The sequence below is a fragment of the Camelus bactrianus genome, chromosome 7 (genome assembly GCF_048773025.1).
Source record: "Camelus bactrianus isolate YW-2024 breed Bactrian camel chromosome 7, ASM4877302v1, whole genome shotgun sequence".
Lineage (NCBI taxonomy): Eukaryota > Metazoa > Chordata > Mammalia > Artiodactyla > Camelidae > Camelus > Camelus bactrianus.
The window spans coordinates 90878878-90904003 of NC_133545.1; the positions used below are offsets into that span (position 1 = coordinate 90878878).

General features: G+C 45.3%; 1 long non-coding RNA gene across 2 annotated transcripts in view; it reads right to left on the minus strand.

Moving 5' to 3' along the window:
* Nucleotides 1–24742, minus strand: part of LOC141578216 (uncharacterized) — a 114877-nt gene extending 90135 nt beyond the window's left edge. For both annotated transcript variants that reach the window (XR_012508351.1, XR_012508349.1), the window contains exons 1-2: nucleotides 24586–24742; nucleotides 20819–21536 (exon numbers count right to left, since the gene is read on the minus strand). This is a non-coding gene — a long non-coding RNA (uncharacterized LOC141578216). The remainder of the gene's footprint in view (nucleotides 1–20818; nucleotides 21537–24585) is intronic.
* Between the last annotated feature and the right edge of the window lie 384 nt (nucleotides 24743–25126).

Here is a 25126-nt window from a genome sequence, read left to right on the forward strand (position 1 = left end):
AGAGATAAATTGGAGTTCATCAAAATTAAAAACTTTGCTTCAAATGACACCATACAGAAAGTGAAAAAACAACACACAGGAGAAAATTTTTTCAAATCATTTATCTGATAAGGAATTTGTATCTATAAAAAAAAAAAAAGGACCTCCTACAACTCAACAATAAAAAGGCAACTCAATTAAAATATGAATAGAGTATCTGAAAAGTATTTTTCAAGGAAAATATACAAATGGCCAACAAGCACAAAGAAACGATGTTCAATATCATTAGCTGTAAGGGAAATCAAGTCAAAACCACTAGGAGAAACCGCTTCACACTCACAACAATAGGTTATAATAAAAAAAAAGAGTAACAAGTACTAATAAGGACACAGAGGAAGCGGAGCGCGCAGCCCTTGCTGGTGAGGACATAACACAGCGTGGCCACTTTCGAAAACAGCCTGGCAGGTCCTCAGAGAGTTGAACATTTGGATTCTGAATGACCCAGCAACTCTGCTGTCTGGGCACAGACGTAAGAGAACTGAAAACAAATATCCACATAAAAACTCCTACAGGAATATTCACGGCGCCATTACTCATCACAGCCAAAAAGCAGAAACAACACAAATGTCTATCACGTGATGAATGGGTAAACAGAGGGGCCCAGCCATACAGTGGAATATTATTCAGCAATAGCAAGGCATAGAGTACTGACCCAGGCCACAACTTGGACAAATATTGAAAACGTTACTCAGTGTGAAAGAAGTCAGTCACAATAGATGCTTCCACTTACATGAAGTAACTCGATTTACATGAAATTTCCAGCACAGGCAAATCCACAGAGAGAGAAAAGTGGCTTTCTGAGGCTGTGGGAGGATGGGGAAGATGGGAATGTCTGCATATGCGTAAGGGGCTTCCTGTTGGGGGGATGAAAATTTTCTAAGATTGACTGGGATGAACAATTCTGGGCATAGAGTAAAAACCGCTGTACATTTTAATGGGTGAATTGTTATTAAAACTGGTAAGAAAAAAAGCACCTCCAGCCAGTTACCTTCCCATAGTAAATGCAAATTGCTAAATTTTATTGCAGGAAGAAGAAACTGCCCTCAGCATGAAAGCAGGAGTTCAGCAAATGTGAGTTAACCGAAATTGGAAAAGAGCATTTCACTTGAAACAATTGATGAGTGTACACAAATTATTAAGACATGACAAGGAAAATCAGTTTGACATCACGAAGAAGCATTCTGCTTCAAATGCAGATCAAGGATTCGGCAAGCCCAGCTGATACAAATGACCAGAGAAGAAACCTGGTTCTTTAAACAAGCGCCAGAGCCAACAAGGAAATAATGGTGAGGAAAGCAGGCGGCCGAAAATCTGGAACAGTTTCCTACTAATACTTTCTCCACTGAAAATTCAAAAACAAAATGAAAGTGATGTGATGTTGTGTTGAGCTCACGTGAATGGGCTTCCTCCGGTGCTCGACAGTTTTGTAACCCCGAATGAGAGACTCAGGAGAATCATCATGGCTCCTGGGAGTCACCAAATGACTGCCCACCAGCTCGCTGACCACCATCACATCTGCCAGGGTTGAATTGCAGAGAAGAGACCAACTTCTGAAAGGCACAGGAAATATAGACAAGGGAAGAAAAGGCTGCAGTCAGTCCTGGGACAGAGGCCTTGTGAGCAGAGGCCAGAAGTCTGCAGGTGAACATGAGTGGCCCTGGGGCAGAAAGGGACCACGGGGGAGCAGACCTCAATTCTCTTCTCTCTCTCCCTCGGGTAGGAGAGATAAAGTCTGCATCCTTCTCACCTGGAACTGTGGGTTCTGGCTGGCAGAAGTCTTACCAACATGGAATGAATTACTCAAGACTGTGGAAAAAGGAAAGAAAGCGAGAGGGATTAGGGAGCCAACTCCAAGAACCTCTCAAATGCTCCCATATTTATTGTGTATAATCAAAGGAAATAGTCTTTAACAGTTGTGTGTTAGTAAGGAGGAACTTCGTGAAAGATGGGATGAGGCAGAGATTGTAGAATCCGCAATGAGTAAAAAGGCTTAGTTTACCTTTAGGGGAGACATGGGGAGAGGGGAACAAGATAAATTCTTTAGATATCTTCATTACAAAGCAGACCACCAGATCAGCCAGGTCCCTGTTTTGGGAATAATGTACTATCTAACAGCAAGCACGCCCAGCGTTTATAGATGAGTGCCTGGGTCATTGCTGTGCAGAAATCTTCCACGCAGGTCCGCACAGGTAGAAGTGCCACAACGTGCTCAGAAATTATACCGTCAGCACCCCTGGGCTCCCATGGACTGGTTTCACATTAACCAAACTCATGAGAGACTGATGCAAGAAAACCAGAAATTTAATTTATTAATGTAACAGGAGATGTGAAACTACAAACCAGACTGAAATATCAGAGTTCAACCATGAGTACAGATTCTCCTCAACAGCCCAATCACAGGCAGGCAGTCACATGACAAGAGTGGACAGAAGCAGAGCAGGAAGGGTTTCTGGATTAACTGAATGGACTAAATTTCTGTTATACGAAAAGATCTGCTGCCCAGAAGACATTTAACGCCAATCACAGTGCACTGTCCGTGGACTGTGGCTGAGACACGACTATGAGCACCTGTGTAACTCTCCTTTCCCTTTCCTTTCTGGGCTAAGTGATGCACAGAGGTACAGAGATCCAGGGATGCAGATACCTCTAAACACCCAAAGCCCATCCCTGGGAGCCTGGAAACCAGACAGCCAGGGTTTAAATACCAGCTCTGTCACTTACTAGCTCTGTGACTTTGGCCAACTTACTTACTCTCTCCGTGCCTCAATTTCCACATTGTAAACCTGGGATAACTATCAAACCTTCCTTACTCACTTGTGAAGATTGAAGGATTCATTTCTGTAAAACGCTCAGAAAAGAATGTAGCACATTTTTGGTGCTCAACAAATGTGAATTTAATAAGAAAGTGATTTACAAATCTCCCTTCTAATCATCTTCTGTGTTTCATGGCTAGTCTGAGTCCCAAAGGTAATCCTTATTTCCCCTCTTATAAACTCTTGGGGAGCACCCTTCTGTTGCATCCCACCACCTGTTTAAACTGAGGGAAGGGATGCCTCCTCCACAATCTGGTCCATGGAGAGTGTTTTTCCCTTCACACCCCTGACCCCTGGACAACGGCTAGCCCTCCTCACACTAACAGATTGAGGTGTGAGTCCGGATCTACAAGCAGGGCATATGAAACCTTTCCTTTCCCTCCAGTGTTGGCCACCATTGGGAAGCACCCGGGATGCTCAGCTCCATGGCAGGCAGCCCTGTGCATGATGGGGCAGATCCTCTTAAGGGAAGGCTCACTGTGGCCCAGAGCTAACTGGGACTGCATGAGTCTCTAGTTCTGGGGCACAGTATCATGACACGCATTTTCCCACAGCCCTGAAGTTCATGGAGAACGTGGCTTCATCAGTAATACAGGAGCCATTTATCGCCTGCCTGTTCTTCTGTGTCATCTCTCAGTTGGCTGCTGGAGAAAACATGTGTATATATATTGGGTCCCATTAAGCCCCAATATATATGAAGTAACAAAAAATTCTGTGGCTTAACATTGGTTCAGGGCGACTGTGTAACTGTCCTGACCCTGCTGATGCTAAATTATGGGTATAGGAACTATGGAACCTCCTCAAATATCTTTCAGCATAAAACCAGCTTTTCTTATTTTCCTGTTTCTTAGTAACTGCCAAAGACTGTAAAATGATGGCTTCATACAAAACAGGAGCTAAACTTTATGAGCCCTTTGACATTCCCACTGTGCTAAACACTTTACATAATTTCTAATTCTCACAATTCTGCAAAGCAGATACGAGCGTCCCCATCTCACAGACGAGGGAAAAACTCAGAGCAAACTAACTCAGGCTCACGTGGCTCAGTGGCAGCACGTGCACGCAAACCCAAGACAAAAAACTACACCCCTTCTTATATGTACAAAATCACCTCCCAACAAATGATACACAGCTGCTGGGTCAATACTCAGGGAACTCAGTACACTTTCCAGCTTTAAGGTGCTCCAGAGGCCGCTCTTAGCTGCTTTATAAAATTCCGGCTCACTGGTTGCTAACACTGGAAGAAAAGACCGATTTTGCCATTGTTTGCACAGCAAGTCTGAAATGTTCACAGCGAGATGACAGAATAAGTCTAAGACATAAGCAGAATAATTTTTCCAGGTAGACAGACATAATGGACATTGTGCTATTCTGAAGCACTAAGCAACGGAATCAAAACAAAATAACATTTGTTAAACCTTCTTTTGCCAAAGGAATATTAAGACTGTTAGAAGGTGCAACAGCACCACCTATGGCTATATACACCTTCCAGGTTGCTGGGAAAGATGCAACACAAAAATTGCCTGTTGGATCATAAAGAAGAATCAGATAATTATATCTTATGTAGCACATACTGCACTTTGCTTCGGGGAAGGGAGGTGTATTCAGTATTTAATCTGACATTGCTAATACTCCTGAATATAAACAAAAGACACAGGCTCATGGAAACTTCTTATTAGAGGAAAGAATCCAGTCCAGCCACTTCATTTTACAGGAGGGGAGACTGAGATCTGGGATCTGTCCTCCTGGCAATCAGCAGCAAATCTCTCCTAGGCCTCATGTCTTGCACTGTTGCAAAAACCAACAGATCTGTACTAGGCCTATATTCATAAAAGTCACGTCTGTATTTTTCCAACAGTAATTTATCTAGGTATCTTGCAAAATACTTCTCAAAGAGCCAGGAAAGCATACAAGTGTATTGAAATTCAAAAACATTTATTTGCACATTAAAACAGCATGAGATTTATTCTATTAATAAAAGTGACATGTCAAATCAATGTTTTGATATTTTAAAACCAATTAAGAGTGCAGAAAAGTAAATCAAAATTTTCTTTAATCACAAAAGAGAGAAGCTTATTCCCTGAAAATGATCAATGTAGATTTTTCTAAACTTAATGATTCTGGTCAGATTCCTACGAATTTAAATGTCTGAGTGGATGGTTACACGGCAACATGAATTCTGAGTTGTAACAACACACATTCTGTGTAAATAATATTCAAGGCCGTCTGCTTAAGGTGATTTAACTACTCCCTGTCTCACTAGAATGATAAAGATTTCATTAAAACTTCATACTGCACACACACACACAAAACCCTGAATCCTTGTTACTTTAAGCCATATTCATATATTCATAAATATGCATATTGAATATGCATCAGAAACAAGCCACCCTCTTTAGTATTCAGAGTTGATCCTTCTAAACTATCTGTCCTTGTGACAGCATATTTTTACTAAGCAGCTCTTGGGTGCTTCATATACAAGGCGTCCACATCTCACAGTCAAACAAGGTAAAGGGCATCACTCAAATTTCACAAATGAGGAAATGTACTTAAGCCATGAAAACAACTTACATATTCATCATCAGGAAAGAAAAGAGTAAAGATTTTACTTACAATATTCACTGACAAAACTTTCCTCCATACTAAGACTACATAGAAACAATTCAGTCTTTGTAAATTTTTCTGTCAATAAGCACCACTAGAGAAAAACAAGCAACATCATTAGAAATGGTTGGACTTTCAAAGTCCACTCCAATTTTGCAGTATAATCATTTTTAATGTTTTGATTTTAGTGTTTACAGAGCACTAAAATAAAAAAAATATAAAGTTTTTAACTCATTGCCTGAGAAAGCAACATTTGTGAAAATGTACAATTTTAATTTATGCCACTCTGTCTAACATTCTCACTGGTGTCTCTCCTTTGAAGGCTTCATGAAGCTGAGATCGCTAAAATCGGTCATTTATGGACTCACAGGAGTTCGGGAAACCACTCAACTTGGGGCTGATCAGAGGAGCCATTGAGAATGCATCCTGTGCAGCCTGGGTTCCAGCCCTGAGCCTGCCAACGCCAGCTGCGTGAGATTTGGGACAAGCTGCCCCGTCTCTCAACCCCTCAGCTGCAGAAAAGGAGACACTGATACCTACCCTTAAACACCTGCTATGAATTAAAACATGAGGAAAGCATTTTAGCCTTAGGTAAGTGTCCACTCAGAGCAAGTTTGGTCATTATGATGATGAGGATTACTTTTAATAAGTTAAGGCAGACCAAAAATTAGAAATCACCATAAAGGAGAAACATTTTATGTCAATGAGCATTTCCTTTTGAATGGATTGCAGAATGTTCCATTGATTTTTTTAATAAATCAAATTATGTCCACTAATTATAGATTTACAGGTTCATGGACAAGTCTCCAGAAAAAGAATTAGAGGTCACTAACCTCTGCATACAAAGAAAGTAAAGTTTAAAAAAAATCAGGGGGGAGATTATACCTCACTTGAGAGAGTATGTGCTCAGCATGCATGCGGCCCTCAGTTCAGACACCAGTAACTCCATTTAAAAACTTTTTTTTTAAGAAATGGAGAATTAACTCAAAAAGGTGGAGGAATGCAGAATTTTTTTAGAGAATCAACTCAGATTTAAGATGGGGAAAAAAATATCCATTTCTCACAGGAAATCTTGAGAACTATGTAAACCGGATCTGAGTTGTCTAATCTTTTAACATTATTCATGAATTCATATTACGAAGTCTTAAAACTGCCTGATAACCCACAGGGGTGATCCTGATCATAACAGCTGCCAACACGGATCGAGCTCCGGCTACGAATGGTCTGTTCTGCCATCTCTGCCCCTGAGGCCTCACCAGGCTGGGAGCACTAAATTCGGTCATTCATGAGCATCACGTGTAAGTCCTCCCTTTGTGCTTCTCACTCCCCCCTCACCAGACCCTCTGAGGGAAGCACTGTTATCATCTTCCCCAACGGAAGATAAGGCCACTGAGGCACAGAGACTAAACATGCTCCAGGTCACATCGGCAATAAAGGACGTCTATAATTCTGCTGTTCTATTATTGACAAAGGAATCTGACATATCAATTCAAGGGAGACTGTTAAATAATCAACTCTGTCAGGTCTTCACCTCAAAGAGCAGATACTATAGATTCCTGACGTAGGATGAGTCTGCCGCCACATACTGACTCAGCTTGAAATTAATATCCAAGATGAAGCAGCGGATACATGTAAATAATCACGACTGTCAACTCCGCTCTCGGGTCTGGGCCCTTCACTGCCTGAACGGGGGTGAAATCCCCACCCGTGACAGGGAGGGAAGCGCAGCTCTTCCGGGACTCACCCAGGATTCACGGGCTGTTTCCCACCCACAGGCTGTCCTCAACGATTAAAAAGCTCTCAAGAATTTTACACCATGCAAAACTAAAAGACGTTTCTGCAGATGGAGCACTTTCTCAGGCTTAAACCTTTTTTGCCTACACTCAGCATGTGGGAAAATAACACATGACTCTGCAAAGTCTCTGACCCTCAACACTCATAGGAGTAGAATGGCCTCAGCACAAGATGACTCTTCACGGATGAGAACAAAATAAAGCCGCCCCCAACCACAGGCACTCCCAGAGACAGCGCTCAGCAGTCTTCTGCACACTCACGGTTGTGCAGCCCTCACCACCATCTATTTCCAGAACACTTCTTCATCCTAGAAGAACACCCCTGCCACTAGCAATCACTCCCCAACCCCCCTCCACCCAACCCCTTGCAACCATCACCTGCCCTCTGCCTCTGCATGTGCCTATTCTGGGCATTTCAGATCACTGAATTCAACAAAATGTGGCCGTTTGTGTCTGGTTCCTTTCACTTAACGTGCTGTTATCAAGGCTCGTCCAGGTTGAAGTGGTATCAGCATCTCTCTTTTTTTTTTTTTGAAAGTGTTAAAGTTTATTAGAAGGTGGTAAGTACTATCAAAAAGAGTAGAGAGGAGCATAAGTGATTGGGTTTCAAAGGGAAAAGTGCGGGTTGAGCAGTCAGTGTGGACTTCGCAGAGCAGGTGGCCTTTTTCATATTCCCCTATATTTATTTTTTTCTTTTTTATTCACTTTTACGTCTGAATAATGTTCCACAACATGGAGATACTACATTCTGTTCATCCATTCAGCAGCTATGTATGGACGAGCTCTAGACGAATGAGTGTAAGAGGTGACTAGGCAGGGATGGCATTTAAGTAAAGGGAAAGATGTGCTTTCAAAAAAAAAAAAAAGCCAACAAACAGAGGCACAAAGAAATTCAGCGCGTTTCTGAGAAAGTGCATGCTTGCTTCACGATGATTGCCGTGCAGGGCTGGGGGGGGAGTGACAGGAGACACAATGAGGGAGTAACCTGAGAATATTCCCCATGCAAGCAGCTCAGCCAATTCTCCTCCCTCATCCTGTATTTTAGAGCCATTTTTGATAGGTTTTCTATTTCAAGTAACAGTACTTAGTTACACATCTGATCATCTGCATCAGATCACCTTACCTCCAAGCCACAGAAAGTCATTCACTGACTGGAGCAGCTCCAAGACATAAAGGTGATGGACCAGGGAGTCCTGCAGCATCCCGGCCTGCAGGCACAAACCCCCACATGTTCCATGGTGATGTCCGGAAAGTAAAATGCATGGAAATATCTCACTGCTTCTGCACGATATCTGCCCCCAAATTGCCCCAAAATCATGCTGGCAAAGCACTACTGAGCCCTCTCACTACAAAAAAAAAAAAAAAAAGAGAGAGAGAGAACAGAAAAGAAAAGAATAAAGCTAAGAAGGCAAATTTAGGGTCTTCCATTGAAAACCAGCAACCATCACTGCCAGTAACTCAGCTGGAATTGTCCTGACTTCAAAAACCACTGCGCAGTTACATTGTAAACGTGATAGACATATATGTATTCCACGTAGATGATATTACAGTAGGATTTTTCTTTTCGAAATTTCCAGTTGCAACATTAACACAAGAAAGATTATGTTTCAGCTTTAAAAAAATCAATTATTTTCCACTTTCTTAATTTTAAACCTATTATTATTTTATAAAGGGTGCTATGCTGCAAATTATAAACCAACTATTTGGCTTCTGCCAACAAGACCTTTATGACTTCACTATTTCAGAGCAAGATTTAATGATGCTTTGAGAAGTGGGTCCTGGGGCGCTCACTAACAGCTCTTTAAATACTGACAAGAATGTGCTATTTAAGTAATGCAAAGGCTCTAACTCTACATTAACTCAGAAACCAAAGAAACTACACCAAAGCCTTACTTTATCATTTTTAAATTTTGCTATTCTTTTGAATATTAAATTTCTTAAAAGATAAGATTTTTTTTGAGAAACACAGCAGCTGTATTAAATTTCCTCTCACCAAGAAAGCAATCTTTATCAAGAATAAATACCCCTATAGAAATCCAAAAGACGGGACGTTTCTAGCTAAGTGAACATGCAGATCTCAACACAAGACTAAATCCTATCAGATCTCACTCGAACGAGCTCAACAATGTCCTGTGCTACCCTGAAACTTAGCTCTTCTCTTCCAAATGTTGGCTGAGCTAAGATCATCACACAATGCAGGGAAGAAGAGAAAAGTCCACCTGGTTGCATCCGTTTTCTTCCAGCCACAAGGTGCCGCTAGGGGGTCCCCGTTAATAAGCTCTCCCCATGAGGAAATCCGGCATTCACACTGCCCCTGCCGTCCCCAAGCAGCCCCGACGCCCCTCTCCCACTGGTGGCCCCCCAGCCTGTCAATGGTCTTCTAATGACCCTCCCAGTTGGTGGCACTCTCCCCCTCTTCCCTGCTTCACACACACACACACAAACACACACACACACACACACACACACACACACACACGGAGCCAGGACAGCCTTCCCAAAGCACAAATTTGATTACATCACCCCCACTTCAAACCCTTCAGAGGCTCCCTGGTAGAGTTCTAGCCCCAACCCCGACGCTGCTCGCCCAGCCTCACCTCAGTACCCAGGTCACCAGTGACCTCAGGCGCCCCCTGACCTGCTGCTACTTCCCACTTGCCTCCAAGCCCATTTTGACTGTTTGTCAAGGGAGACTTCCTTCCCTCGAACCTCTACACTTTGCGTTAGGTGCCCCTGCTGTGTTCCTAGAACATTCTACGCTAAGACAACTTCTGACAATGCTAAACTCTCAAGAAGCAATACATTTTGCTTACTACTGTGAGTCCACCCTCTCTCCCCTGGACACTCAGAATTGCATGTGTTATGAATAAATGAATGAAGGGGTGGGTCTCAAAGGGACGGGCAGAGCTGCTCTCGCCCACCCCGACCACTTCTTTCTGTAGAACATCAGAAGCAAAACCAGGAGTACCTCTCCTGAGGGTCACTTTCTGCTGACAACCTTCACTGCCTCTTCTGTGTCAGTTCTAGTAAAAAACCAAGCTCCTCCTAAGCCCTCCATCCCTAGGCCCACTCCAGTGTCCTCCCAAGCAGGGGCACCCTCCTCCCTGGACCACACAGTGCACTCTCCCCGAGTCCCCACCCCACAAGCCTCCAGGCCTCTACCCGGGCTGCTCCTGCAACCTGAGTCACCCTCTTGATTCCTTCTCCTGGCTGACTCTTACTCTGTCCTCATAACTGAATGTAGAGCACATTTCTTCAAGGAAGCCCTCTCTGATGATGTCCTTTAGCTCTTGGCTGGGCTCCCTCTACAGCAGGACTGCTTGGCGACCAACTGGTGTTTGTCCACCTGCTCCTCTGAGACCATGACCTCTTGGAGGCCACGTGGGAAAAAGGAGTGAGACGACAAGAGGGGTGGGAAGAGCAAAAAGCAAAATCACAGCCCAAGTCCCAGATTCAAGGATTCTGTCTCAGAAGAAAAGAATAAAATGTTTAATACGTATGTCATTTGGCTATGATTTTTGTGGCTCATGGAAAGCAAGAGGTTGGTGTTCTAGTCTGAAATCCAAGTTACATGCAAAGAAATGTACATATTCATATCCAAAGGAAACCAGAGCTGCTCAACAACAGTTTAAAGTTAAAATCAAAGGAAATTTGATAAAGGCAATCTCTCTCTCTCTCTCTCTTTGTTTTTTTTTTTTTTTTTTTTTGTATCATATAGTTGTAGAAGTATTTGTATAACTAAGTGATGGCTACAGCCTATGATTCTGCACTGGAGTGTTTGGGGCAGAGGAAGCCCAGATTACATGCACTGTGTAAATGCAATCACACCAACACACTGACAGGTGCCCTACTGGCTGAGCTGAAGTTCCAAAGCAGACAACCTTATGATGCAAGACAGCTCTCATTAGAAAGTAAGGAATGCAATGTTCTGTACTCAATTACATACGTTATATGGGCCATTAAGCGATAGTGCATCTTGTCTAATGAAACCCCAAAATAAATTGTTAACGTCGATTTTCTCCATCTGACCCTTATTTGCTAACTTTGGATATCAAACCCTCACTCCATACAGAAAGCTCAGACATACGCTGCAGCAGGTTACATCCCGTGGAAGAAAGCCTATCAAGGAAGAACTGGAGAGTTTCCCTTCAGAAGCTGCTAAGTCTGGTTTTGCACCTGTACGTCATTTGCAACCACGTCATCGTCAAAAGAGTAAGACTTTACCTCTGTGGGGCGAAAAGCACTGCGGTGCTTCTGAACCATTAAAGAACACTGAGCTTTGGGAAAGAGTCCTGAGGCACTTAAATCGTACTTTTTGTGAAAGGCTCCAATACTGACCCAATTCACCAATCCAGGTACAACAGGGAGGTACCGGAATTAGTAGAGAGAACATGCCCTTGAAGTCTGACAAGGCCCTGCTTGAATCCTGCTACAGCATTTACTAGCCGCGAAATGGACCAATTCCTTAACCCCTCTGAGAAGGCTTCCCAATCTGCAAAAGTGGGCTGCCACCGCCCACCTGGGAGGCACGGATGTGAATGCAACACGCAAGTAGTGAGGCCGACTGCTACCTGACACGAGACCTGGCTAGTTTCCCTCTGCTGCCCTTCTCCCCATTTAAACTTGCCCTGTTCCCACTGGTAAGGGTCAAGCCCCGGACCAGAATGCCCGATTCTTCTGTGTATCCCCGGATACATGTCTTACCCTTAGGAGGCCAGAAAAAGAACTATCTCCTCCAACGTCACTATCAATGTTCTTAAGAGTCTGGGTTTTTTAAACTCTATTTTGCAGGGAGACTATTCCAGAACTGTCCAACCACCATTCTCCACTTTGGCTCCTTCTCACCTCAAATCTTCTGACTGCTGGCATTTTGTTCGTGGGAAAGAGAGTCTGCTAGGTGGAGACTCCCTAGGCCTCTGTCCCTCCCTCACAGGTGAGTGTGACTACCTTCTCAACACTCCTCACTGCGACTCCATCTTCCGAGGAGGTTCCCCTCCTGGAACATGCAGCCTCTGCATCATCCCCAGACGCGCACGCCTGGCCACAACCCTCCATTCAGATTTCTTCCTGGGTGGCCCTGCCCACCCCCAAGACCCTTAAGGATAAATGCCATTGCTCTGAAAATCCCAAACGCCACTGAGTGACACGCCAAAGCTGCATGGTCTGGGCTTTCCTCCAACACAGGCACAGCCCTGACCCGCCTCAGCCTCAGTCTGCACCTCTCGAGATGAGCTCATCCACCTGCACGGCTGTGAACACCAGCTAAGAATGACGACTCCCAACGTGTATCTCTAGTCCGGCTCCTTCACTTGAGCCCCGGGGCCATAGAACCGAGTGCCTCTTTGAAGTCCTAACTTGGATGACAAATGGAATGTTAAAAATGCCTCATGTCCACCATTTACTCTAGAGTTCGATTCCTGGCAGGTACCTCCCAGGCTCCAGATTTTAGTAACAGACCCAGAACCCACCTAGGTGTTTGAGGTCACATTCAATTTCCCCTGTTCCTCCCCCCGGCCCTGCCCTGGAATCAGTCTTGTCATTTCTATTGCTTAGCCAGTCTCAAGTCTGGTTCTGCAAGGACCACGGATGGAACCCCACAAGCTGACAGCAAGGTGCAGTGCATCACAGTCCTCTGAAGAGAGCTCCCTGGAGGGGGAGGCATCTCCTGCCTCTGGTCACCTCAGAAGGCACTGGATTCTCACAAAGGAGGCCCAGGAGAAGGGACTCAAGGTTCTCTTGTGGTCTGAACTTTGAAGGTCCCGAAGTTTGGGGGAGTTCCTAGTTAGCAGACACACCTGCCAGTGAGCAGATGAGGATGGGGGAACCCAGGCAAGACTGTTCTCACTCCGACCCCTGGGCTCTCGGGAGCCACAGGAAAGGCCTGTGTTCAGGGCACAGCCCAGCCTTCACAGATCCCAGCCTGCATTTGCCAACCCAGAGAGCCTAGACTCCTACTTGCGATTCTTGTGATCTGTTCCCCCCCAGAATGTGATGGGCTCTTTCAGAACGTCTGGCCTGTCTCAAGCGAGACCAAGTCAGTGAAGGATGAAGTGTCCACAATTGGACCAGGGCATGAAAGGAGAAACAAAGTCTCATGGCCAGCATGACGGTGGTGGCCAAACCCTTCCCCCGGGTGAGATGAACCAGGGTGTGGGTGAGATTGCAAGGTCACTTCACAGCTGAATAGGGTGTTGGAGACTCACTACCGCAAACTAACGACTCGGCCGTCAGTGGTGGACGTCAGCTGCAACAGACACGGAGTCAGCTATTTACTGCCATCATGGGTTAATAGTAAAGGCTGGTGCAGGGAGGACTGCATGGCTGCTGGAGCAAACCACAGACCCGGCTCTGAATGCCCACTGGCTGGAGCAGAGAGGAAGCTACAGTCCCCTTTAGCGGTCCCTGTGTCCACCAGATCCAAGTGAGCCAGCTACTTAGGAGAAGGCCATGTTGTTCTGATACTCAGAAAAACCAGCCTCGTAAAGGGAAAATAAGAGTGGCATGGAGTTTAGACCCGCTCCTGCCTCTCTATGAAGGCAAAGTTAAGTAAATGGCACCGGGAAGGTGAATGAAAAAACAAAAAACAAAAAACCGGTGACTGCTTCTTCCAACAGCATCCCCTGCAGCTGCTCACCCCCGAGACTGCCACTTTCTCACCAGTGACCGCCGGCCAGGAAGCTCCGTCACGCACGTCACACAGCGACAGCCCTGAGCCGCGTTCCAAGCACGTTTGTCTAAAAGCCAGAATCAAGGAAGATGCTGCAGATTTTGACATTCCAAGTTTAAATACTCCTTGAAAAAAATCCCTCAGCAGCCGCCTAAATCAATTCACATCTCACTTCTTCAAAACAATCAAACAAATTTAATAAGGGCGCATTTGTCACCAAACATAAAGAGGACCAAACTGATTCCTCAAAGCAAGGATTTTAACAGGTATCAAACACCAGTGGGTGATGTGCTAACAAAGCAAAAATTCCAAAAATCTAGAAAATAAAAAAATGACTAGGATAATATATGGATCAAGGCAACTATTAAGTTTTTGCTTTTTAAAGCTATGGGGACAGCACGGAGGACAATCTCGCTATTTCCAATGCAGGGTGTGCACAGTCCACTTTTCAGACGCAACAACATGCTCACAGGGTGGTACAAGATAGAAAGGGAAATAGAAAAAGGAAAAGAGGAACAGCGAAAATTAGAAACACATGAGAACAAAAATAACTGAGAGCAATTACAAGAATTTACGTGAGTTTGGTGAGGACAGGGACGAGGGGACGGTGAGACCCACCCTCACCTATTGTTCCAGGGAAGGCAGGGGCCTGAAGCGAGCGGCGCTGCCGGGGGACCCCAACGTGGTCAGCGCCCCAAACCTAAACTTCACCTAGATTCGTGTAAACAACTTTTGAGCTACAAAATGTGGTCGCATTTCAAGCTGGACAATTTTACTCACTCCCACCAAGAGTAACAGGAGAGAATTAGGCTCTGTTCCTGCACCAAAGCATTGTTTAAAAAAGTAATGACTGTGTAATAGTAAAAGCAACAATGGAGTAAAAGTGACTGGAGGAGAACTTACTTGACCCGAGCTCACAGTCCGCGTTATCTCACTGACGTTCAGATGCTGGCTGAGCCCTTACGGTACCAAAACAGACAGACCCACCAGGAGGGAGGTTTAATGCACTGCTGTATTTTGATGCCGGGAGCCATGCCTTGTACACAAGGTTCTGGGTAAACAATGGTGACAGTGTCAACCACTATGGGCTAAGCACACAACCAGCTACTCCGCCAAATACCAAGCACAGACTTCAAAAGGCAAAAACAAGCTGGCATTCTCTGGTGGGTCTGCAGACTCAGAGCCAAGCAGTTGCTGAGCAAACATGTCACCAGTGCCTCCTGTGACAAAAGAAGAGGCACTGGTCCGGGGGCTGGGGCAGGGCTCCAGGCTTCCACTGCTCACTCACCATTTTGTCCAGGGGGAGATGTTGGTCCCTGCTTACGTTGCACCGATGTACCGACATTGACTGACGCCTGGGGACTCAGCAGGAGGTGACAGGTGACGGGAATGGAGCCAGCCTGGGAGTGGCACGGTGCTGGCATCTGTGTCCTCAGCTTTGCCCAGGCCAATACATCTGCCAGCTCATCTACAAGAAGCAGAAGGGGAGAAAGCAGTGTAGATCACGGGGCCCTGTGAGGACAAGTCCTGGTCATGGCCACGACATGCCTCGCCCCTTCCTTAAGATATAGAGGTATGTCCTGGGAGGAAGTGAAAATTCATCCAGAGCCCGCCAGGCACCACAAGCAGGTGGGACTCGGGTCCCCTGTGCCTGTCACTCACAGGACTGGTCTGGACTTTCTTTTTATCAATTCTCTGGCATCTTCTCCTCTAACTTACCAACAACCAGAAAGTAGAATCTGATTTTAGACTCACAGAGAATCGCAGAAAACCTCCTCCACATCAGGACCGGCAGCACGTGCCAGGCCCTCCGACCGTCACCTGTGGGACCGCCATGAGCCCTCTCCAGACTCAAGGCCCGAGGCCGTAGGTCGGGGTGGCACAGATTCCCACACTCTCCCCAGGAAAGGGGGACCACCTCTCGGCAAAGGCATCTCACCTTCTTCTGCCCAAGGGACATCTCGATGGATACACAGGGAAACAGAGCAGAATGTGGGGGGGTAGGCAGCCCAGAAGAGCTCGTCTGCACTTCCAAGGCAAAGTGGGTCCGTTGACCTAATCACAGGGACAAAGTGAGGACGAATCTTTCCCTGCTGTGCCCCATGCTCCGTGACACGCCTTTCCCTGCGTAAGGAGCTCATTTGGAAGCCCCTGGCAGTGTTTCTATTGTCCTAAATTGGCATGGTGGTTGTCAGGCAGGGAGAGAGGGCCTGAGCCGTGCAGGTTCTGGACCTGGGAGGCAGGAGATACTGGCTCCACTCCCAGCTCAACCAGCACCTCATTCTGCGTCTCAGGATTCAGCATGACATCTATAAGCAAAGGAATGAGACTGTCCCAGGACATGCTGTCCAACAGGAATGAAATGACAGCCATGTAAAGAAAGTTTCCCAGTTGCCACATTTAAAAATGTAACCCCCCCAAAAAAAACCCTAGAAACTGATTTTAAGAACATATCTTACTTATTCTACAGTATGTAAAATACTATCATTTTGACATGTAATCAATAAAGAAAGAAACAACATAGTTTACATTCTTTTTACTAGACAAGTCTCAGCGTCTGATGTGCATTTGACCTACAGCACATCTCAGCTCAGAGCAGCCTCCTCCCCAGCTCTCCTAGCATCAGTGGCTTTGGCTACTCTATTGGACAGCAACTCCAGGGGTCACACCAGGGGAATTGGCTGAAAAGCGGGAGTAAGTGTCCATAATAACCCTAAAAGAATCTCTCTGAAACAAATGCGGATTCACTTTTAAACGTCTGAAAACCGGCGGGATTCACCTCCCTCACGCCTTGGCTACAAGACAGCCCTCCTCCTTGCTGATCCCTTTCTGGATGTAGGGAAGCAACCCTTCATATAGCCAGGGTGGCCGGGCATCCAGGTAGACTTTCCTGCTCTCTGTGTCCAATCCCACAAAGTCCTCCTTCTCAAACAGGATGTAGAGAAGGAGGATCTTATCCCCAGTCTTGTCGGATGCACAGTCCAGCCACTTGGACTTGAGCATGATGAAGAGAGACTCAGTGAAGTCCTCGATCCTCTTCTCCACCACCCTGCAGTCCTCGTAAATTGAAGGCCACGTCGGTGCGTGGCTGCTCGGGCACCTCCCCATGCAGCACAAAGACAAAGAGCCGAGAGTCATAGAGCGTGGTGCCATACAGCTCCTCTGCACGTGGAGCTTCTCTAAGGTCTTGGCCAAGAGGCAGTCGGTAATGATGACAAGGCCCACGACCTTGCGGTGGGTCTGGAAGTCGCTCCACCCATTCTCGGGCGCATAGTGGTGACTCTAGTGGATACAGAGTGCCCACTGCGAGCCGCAAGGGATGATCTGCCTCACCAAGGAGATTCGCTTATAGATGCAAAAGAAATTCTCCTCTGAGATGATCCCCACGGGTTGGACCACCACGGGGAGAGTCTGGTGGTCCTAAGCACACTGCACGTAGTCAGGGATGTTCATGTTGCAGGCCCTGACGAGAGGGAAGAGGAGACCGAGGTACATACTGTGCTGCGGGCTGCGGGCCTCACTGGGTTGCGGTGACTTGGTGTGTACCAGTCAGAAGGCAGGGGAAGCCCAAGCAAAGCCGTGGGTACAGTTTGTCCTCAGCGTCTGCACATGGCTACCGCAGCTCGGATCACATTACGCAGCTTTTGGTCTAGGCTTCCGCCCTCTGCAGAAAAGGGTCATTTCTTGTTTTCTGTTTCCAAGCACCTAGCCAGGCCCTGATGCAAAGTCAATGCTCAAAACTGCTGAATAAAGGAATGAATAAAGGAACTGCTTCCACACCCCTCAGCAGGATATAATGCAAAGAAACACAGTAGGATCAAAAGACCTGGATTTCAACTCCAATTTATTTGAACTCCTAAGCTGCAGAATACTTGATAAGAAAACTTGCTTTGGGGAGGAGAGTACAGTTCAGTGGTAGAACACATGCTTAGCATGTATGAGGTCCTGGGTTGAATCCTCAGTACCTCATTTTAAAAAAAATGAAACAAATAAATTAACCTATTTACACCCCTCAAAAAATATTTTTTGAATTCCAAATTCAAGAAAAAATAAACACCTTGCAATTGACACAACGTTGTAAACATGAGTATACTTCAATTAAAAAAAAATCCTTGCCTTACAAGAATATATCTGGATTATGGAACTTTACAAATGTAAAATGCCTAGGTTACCACCTGCATAAAAAGAAGGAAATGTACAAATTTACTATCCCTCATTTATCAGCTATATTTCCTTTGGGGGGTTTATAACCACTCAGAGCTAATTTTCTCAGATTAAAAAAAGAAGGAAACATTACCGGATTCTCCATAGTGCTGAAGAATCAGATAAACCTATGATAACATCTGACCCACAGAGTTTACTCAATAAATGCTTGTTGAATGAATGAATAAACAAGCAAAGTGAATGCTGCTCCCTGCCACAGAGCATCATGTTGGTACTGCCTGGAAATTCCAAGCCCACGTTTCACCCGACTCTACACTAACCATGGGTGACCTGGGCAGGCCTGTGTGCTCCTCTTAACCCCAGTTTAATCATGAATAGAAATGAGGGCAATAACACAAACCTCAAAGGGTTAGACAGTCATTACTGAATTGTATCCCAAATTTGCAAGATGGAACCTTTAAAGAAATCCCTTATTCCCTCGCAGGATTTGTTTCTACTGAGAAACAAATTTCTTATGTGTATAATGTTTCACAAAACACTTAAATTATTATCACCCCAACTTGACGCATTAAGAAACTGAGGGAGAGAGGTTTATCACATTGTGCAAGATTAGAGAGAGGCAAAAAAAAAAAAAAAGATAGAGAGAGGCCACGTCGGACACCGTATTTAAACCCAAGCCCCTGTTCCAGTGCTCACACTAGAAAGTGGGATATACTGCCCCTTTCCTGCCCTCTCCCTGCAATAAATCTCTGAAGACTCTTTTGTGTGCCACCTGGAATCACAATCACTTCAACTTTCCACAAAGAGCTATGTCACATTTTGGATGTGTCAAAATCTATATGTTGAATTGGAGGAGAGATTTGTATTTTCTGTTTCTCAAAGGAAACATGGCTTAAAAGAAACTGAAAAGCACTTTTCTAGTCTAAGTCTTCATTGTGCAGAGAAGGAAACGGAGGCTCAGAAGAGATGAGGAAAAGGCCTTATTAACAAATATTGCCTCAGCGCAGCACCAAGCCAGCCTTGGGCACTTCTGGGGGAGGATCTGGAAGGCCCAGGAGAATGAGTCTTAGAAAACGGAAAGAGAAGAAGCATACAAGGCCCCGTCTCTACACCATCATACCATGAAGTTCCACCAAATTACCCAGTATGTGTGCAGCCAACATTAATGTGGGATAAACAGGTTATAGAAACCTGGAAGTCTCAACCATAGTGGAAATTCCAACATTTACTTTGTTTTTTTTCCCAGTTCAAGCATCAGCTCAGTGGGCACTCTGTACCAAGCACTACACGAGGCCTGGGGTTCTCCCAAATACACAACTCTTATATCACGTGAGCAAACCACACACAGGCCCACCAGAAGGAAAATGCCCACAGATAAGGTGGAATTACTGAAACTGAAAGCAGCCAACCAGCATATATTACTAGCAAAAACGGTGCTGCTAGAAATAGACTCATGGACATAGAAAGCAAACTGTGGTTAGCAGGCAGGAAAAGGGGGATTAACAGATACACGTTAATAAATATAAAATAAATGACAAGGACCTACTATATAGCACAGGGAACTATATTCAATTTCTAGTAATGAGTTGTACTAAAAACAAACTAAAAGATATATAGATACATATGCATATGTTTATAACTGAATCTCTGCTGTACATCTGAAACTAACATTCTAAATTGACTACACTTCAATAAAAAATAATTTTAAAAAATAAGTAAAAATAAAAGCAACGCCATTTAGAAAAAATAAAAGAATACTCTGATCCCCTTAGCTGTAGGTGCTGGAGAATTCTGGTTACAAACACCAAGTCCACTGGATCACTCCAGAACTGGCTGTCACTCTTTCTGACCATCAGAGAGTCACTTGGCTTCATTGAGTTTATTTTCTCTTCTGTGAAAGGCTTCAGTTTGCAACTAACGATGTATAGAATCTCATCATTCACAAACCCAACAATTAATGAGGACTTCCCATGGGCCAGGCTCTGGAAATATGAAAATATAGGGTCCGAGATATATTCATGGGTAGAAGAAATTTATGCCATAAAGACATTAATTCTTCTTGCTTTGATAGACTGATTCAATACAATACTGTTTAGATTTCCTACCAGAGTTTTTATGGGTAACAAGAAAATTTATGGTCAGGAACAACCAAGAATCTTCTTTAGAACCAGCACTGGGAAGGGGTGGATAGGTCAATCATTTCCACTGGTCTTTCTGAAGTGATGAAAACGTTCTGGAATATTAATGGTTGCACCACTGTGAATATGCTAAAGCTGCTGAATTGTAGCATTTAAGTGGGTGGACTTCATGGTGTGTGAACAATATCACAATAAAGACGTTAAATGAATAAATATTTCTTGACAATTATTTTTCCCTCTATACAACTAGTCTGCCCCACAATTTAAGAAGAACCAAAAAACCAAAACAAACCAAATTTTGCCAGGAGCTCTTTAGGACTGCAATGTCCCTGAGTCTCCAACGCCTCTGGTGGTGCTGTTCGTGTTAACACACCCTAGCTGGGCTGGGCTAGTTAGGGACTGTAACTATCTTTTTAAGATCGACGGTCACACGTTTCACCCTGGGAGAGGGAAAGATGGAGGATGTCACAGCCTCATGCCTTCAGCTCATTTTTAACTGAACCAAGCCTTGCTTTCAACACTGTAATCCCTATCACTATAAAAACAGTGACATCATCAAGCACCGCCATCATAACACGTGAAAGTGTTCAAGGTACTTACCTGGGGCAGAAACACTGAGGGAGGAGACGGAAACTCCCTCAGGACTGACGCTCCCTTTTCCCGACTCCACCAGCAGAAGCTGGGGTTCACAGCCGGAGGCTCTCAGCCCGGGGAGGAGCGCCCACAACACTGAGCTGGCCCCCAGGGAGAGGGGAAGGGAGACGAGGGCAGCCCCGGGGTCGCGGGGCAGGGAAAGCCGGGGGGGGACGCGGGCAGTAGCCCCGCTCGGAGGCCAGCCCCAGCCCCAGCCGCCCGCCCCCATCCGTGTCCGCAGACCCCGCCCGCCCGGGACACAGCCCTCCCAGGGGCAGGGACGGGCCGGCGGCCGAGGAGAGGCAGCCCGGGAGGAGAGGACTCGCGGGCGGGAGAGGGGAAAGGGACTCCAGCCGCGGACTCAGGGGAGCCCGGCTGGGGCGAGAGGCGGCAGGTGCACACCTGGCCCTGGACAGCTGTGGCCGTGGCGCCGGGGCAGGAGCAAAAGTCCTACCAGGCGAAAGAGCTGAGCAGAATTTGGGGCCGATCCCATGCTCTGAGCTGGAGCTTCCAACCCTCGTTCCAGCTGGCACCGACTGCGCATGCGCAGGAGGGCCAGCGATCCTCTCTGGGTTCTGCGAGAGAAGGTGGGGAAGCGAGGGACGGAGAAGATGGGAGGAGGAGGGGAGAAGGGGAAAAGTGGGGGGAGAGACATGGACAGGAGGAGCAGAGAGAAGGCAGGGATCTGGAGGTTGGAGGAGAGTAGCAGAGATGGAGAGAAATAGTTTTAACGATGGGGGCATCCTGAAGGAGGCAGCAGTTCTGCCTCTGCACACTTCTCTAACCCTTCAAGGCCCGCAGCTCATATTTTACCTCCCTGGTCCAGCCCTCCACCCAAGGCCTCTGCAGGACCCCTACGGGGATCACACCCGTTGACCCAAAGTGGAGCTGGGTTTCCTTTTGCTCTGGGAACCAAGCACCCGCAGGTGTTGTTGCTCAGAACTACCTTGTAAAGTGTACCTATTCCCCTTTTACACGCTGGGACACAGGCAGGCAAGATCTCTGCTTTACCTCCACTGTCCCAGGTGTTGTACTGGCAGGGAGCGGGAGGTACAAGGTCAGATCCCAAAAGGAGCATACTGCCTGAGTTTTGGTGCATAGTCCCCATCCTTCCTGAGTAAACCACACCCCACCCTCGGGAAACCATCAAGGGCACACAGTATGTCCCTGGGTGTGGGATAGCTGTCCTCAATTCCAGTGCCCAGCTTGCTACGAAGATAGGAGTGTTACTGAGTCTAAATTCATTCTCCTTAGTGCAGGACAGGCCAGTAAGTTGGGAGACCAGGTGTTGGGGCATGGAATAGAAACTTTCTGTAGACCTAGATGGCAAACTAATGTCCTGGAAAATCATCTCCCCAAGTCAGAATTCAGGCTCCTTTCCTACGAGCTTGGTTTTTGCAATCTTCTTGATATAGGAATTCTTTGTTGTTAGAATCCTTTGTTCTTGCAGCTATCTGCCTGGGTCAGATCCCTGTAAACCACCAACAAAACAAACGATATTTTCTATTATGTAAATTCTTATCTTTATATGAATGGAAAAGTGTTAAATATCCTTAAAGGTCAGAGCCTTCAAAATAGGCTCTCCTGTATATTTTAGGCTCTAGGCAACATTATTTTACAAGCAAGATGAAGCCTAGGAGACAGAGCACAGTGTTAAAGTCAAAGGAACAGATCTATTATGGAGTCAGATTTGTTCTTTTCTATTACCAGGGCCGAAGACACTTGAGGATTTAAATCCCTTTAAGTTAAAAATAAGTAATACTTTAAAGGAATTTACATACATAGGTCGGAATGTGCATAGCATATCTGGAAAACACACAAAGGATTGTAAACAGTGGCATCTCCAGGGAGGGCTGAAAGAAGAGAGGATGAGGGAAAACTTCTTTCACTTGTGTAATTTTGTGCTCTGTTTGAATTTATTTAACCACATGCATGTATTTCTTTTTCAGTTAAAAAATGTGTAATGGAGCAAAGGATTAGCAAGCTCAGCAAATACAGCAGCCATGGAATCACTGAGCTATCAATTTTGATTTAAGCCAGGAAACAATTATTGACTCTCTCCTATGTGCCCAGTGCTGTTTTAAGAATTCTTTTATTTTTTTTTTATAAAATAATAAAGTGCTATTCCTCACCCCTGCCCATGGCTGGTGGAAAACCAACTGAGTTTTTATTGAGTTGTTTTCCAAGAAGTAGAGATCAGTTATAAACAGAACACATCTTCAGGGCAAAAAAGGCGGAGTGGTTTACCAGCAGGCCAGATAGCTTTGAAGGTTTTTCAACAGAGGCACACAGAGGCTGAGAGAGAAAGCCTCCAGGACCCTACGAAAAGCTGCCCAAACTGCCTTCTCCATGGCACTACTGAAATAGGAAAGAAAAAATCTGACTCCATATTAGATCTGTTCCTTTGACTTTAACCCTGTGCCCTGTTTCCTAGGCTTTGTCTTGTTGGTTCTGCACCTTTTGTAAAACAATGTTGCCTAGAGCCTGAAATATACAGGAGAACCTATTCTCAAGGCTCTGACTTTGAAGGATATTAACACTTTCTATTCAAATAAAGATAACAAGTTACAGAATAGAAAACAACATTTGTTTGTTGGAGGTTTACACGGATGTGACCCAGGTGAAGAGCTGCAAGAACAAAGGATTCTAACAACAAAGAATTCATACACCAAGTTTGCAACAACCAAGCATTCCCACTTCCCATTTTTAATATAAGAAGAGCCTGAAATCTGACTTGGGGTGATGGTTCCCCAGGATATTATTCTACCATTTCTCAGCTGGCTTTCCAAATTAAAGTCGCTATTTCTTGCCCCAAAACCTGGTCTCCTGATTTATTGGCCTGTAATGCACGAGCAGAACAAGCCTGGACTCGGAAACACAGACATTGAAAGTACCCATTTGGTATATTAAATGACCTGTTTCTTCTCATCTTCCTGACGTTTTATTCTCTTGAACACTCCTGCTATGTTTATGAAAAACGTGTCATGTGGATACATTACCACCTCTAGCCACTACCCTTCCAGGTAAGAACTGATGCCAAGAAGGCAATGGAAGTTGCTAGAAGGTATTACCTGGACAAAATAGAGCAGAAGTGGGTTCTGGCTGATGTTCAGGAGCAGGCTGGAACAGCTGACAAGATGTTATAAGTACGGAGAGACAGCTGGGCACCAAAGGAGAAGCTTCTAAACTTCCATGAGGGACTTGTTGGATAGGAAGGAAAAGTCCCAGACTATAGCTAGGATCCCACCACGAGCTTCCTGGGCGAGTCTGGGCAAGTAATTTAAAATCTCTAGGCCCATGCTGTCCAACATGGGAGCCACCAGCAGCATGCAGTAGTATGAAGTTATTCTGTAGCCAGACAGAATTATAAAAAGACATTTTATTGCAAAGGCCCAGCAGGTATAATATTTAAAAACGTTATTGGTTATCTTGACCTAACGAGTTATTTTTGTATGTGTAGGTTTCTGTGGTTTGTAAGGCCGGTGACTAATGATTCCGTTACAGTGAAGTATTTTGAAATTATAAGTTACTAGACACAGTATCCTCATATCACAGTTGAAAAAACTGATCCACATAAGCAGATGATCTGACTTATTAGTTATGAGCAGGGGCTCTTGGGCCAGCCTGCCTGAGTATAAATTCTCACTCTGCCTCCAGGGGGTTCTGTGTGAATCTTGGACAAATTATTGTTGTTTTTGTTGTCGTTGTTATTATTTGTGCCTCTTTTTCCTTACCTTTTAAGTAGCGAGGAATATGTAGACTCTATCTCCTACTGTGTTGGCAGGATTAAATGAGTAAACGTCTGTGCTGCCCACTTCCCTGGGTTTCAGCATTCTCCAGGCAATCAGTGCCAAACTCAGAGGCATTCTCCACTGTCTTCGTCAGTCTGGGATGCTGTAACAAATTACTGCGTGTCGGGTGGCTTAAACAACCAGCATATTCCTTATGGTTTGGAGGCTGAGACTTTCAAGGTCAATGTATACTTGAGAGGATTGCCAGCTCGAAGATGGCTGTCTTCCCAATATCTTCATATCCCAGAGAGCAGAGAGAAGCAAGCACTCTGGGGGCTTGTATAAGAACACTAATCCCATTCATGAGGGCTCTACTCTCATGACCTCATTTTATCCTACAAATCACCTCCCAAAGGCCCCACCTCGCAATACCATCACCCTGGGAGATGGGGTTTCGACATACGGATTTTGAGGGGATGCAAACATTCAGTCCACACATCGGCTAAGTCTCCCCAACATGCAGTCATCAAACCTGTAGCTAATA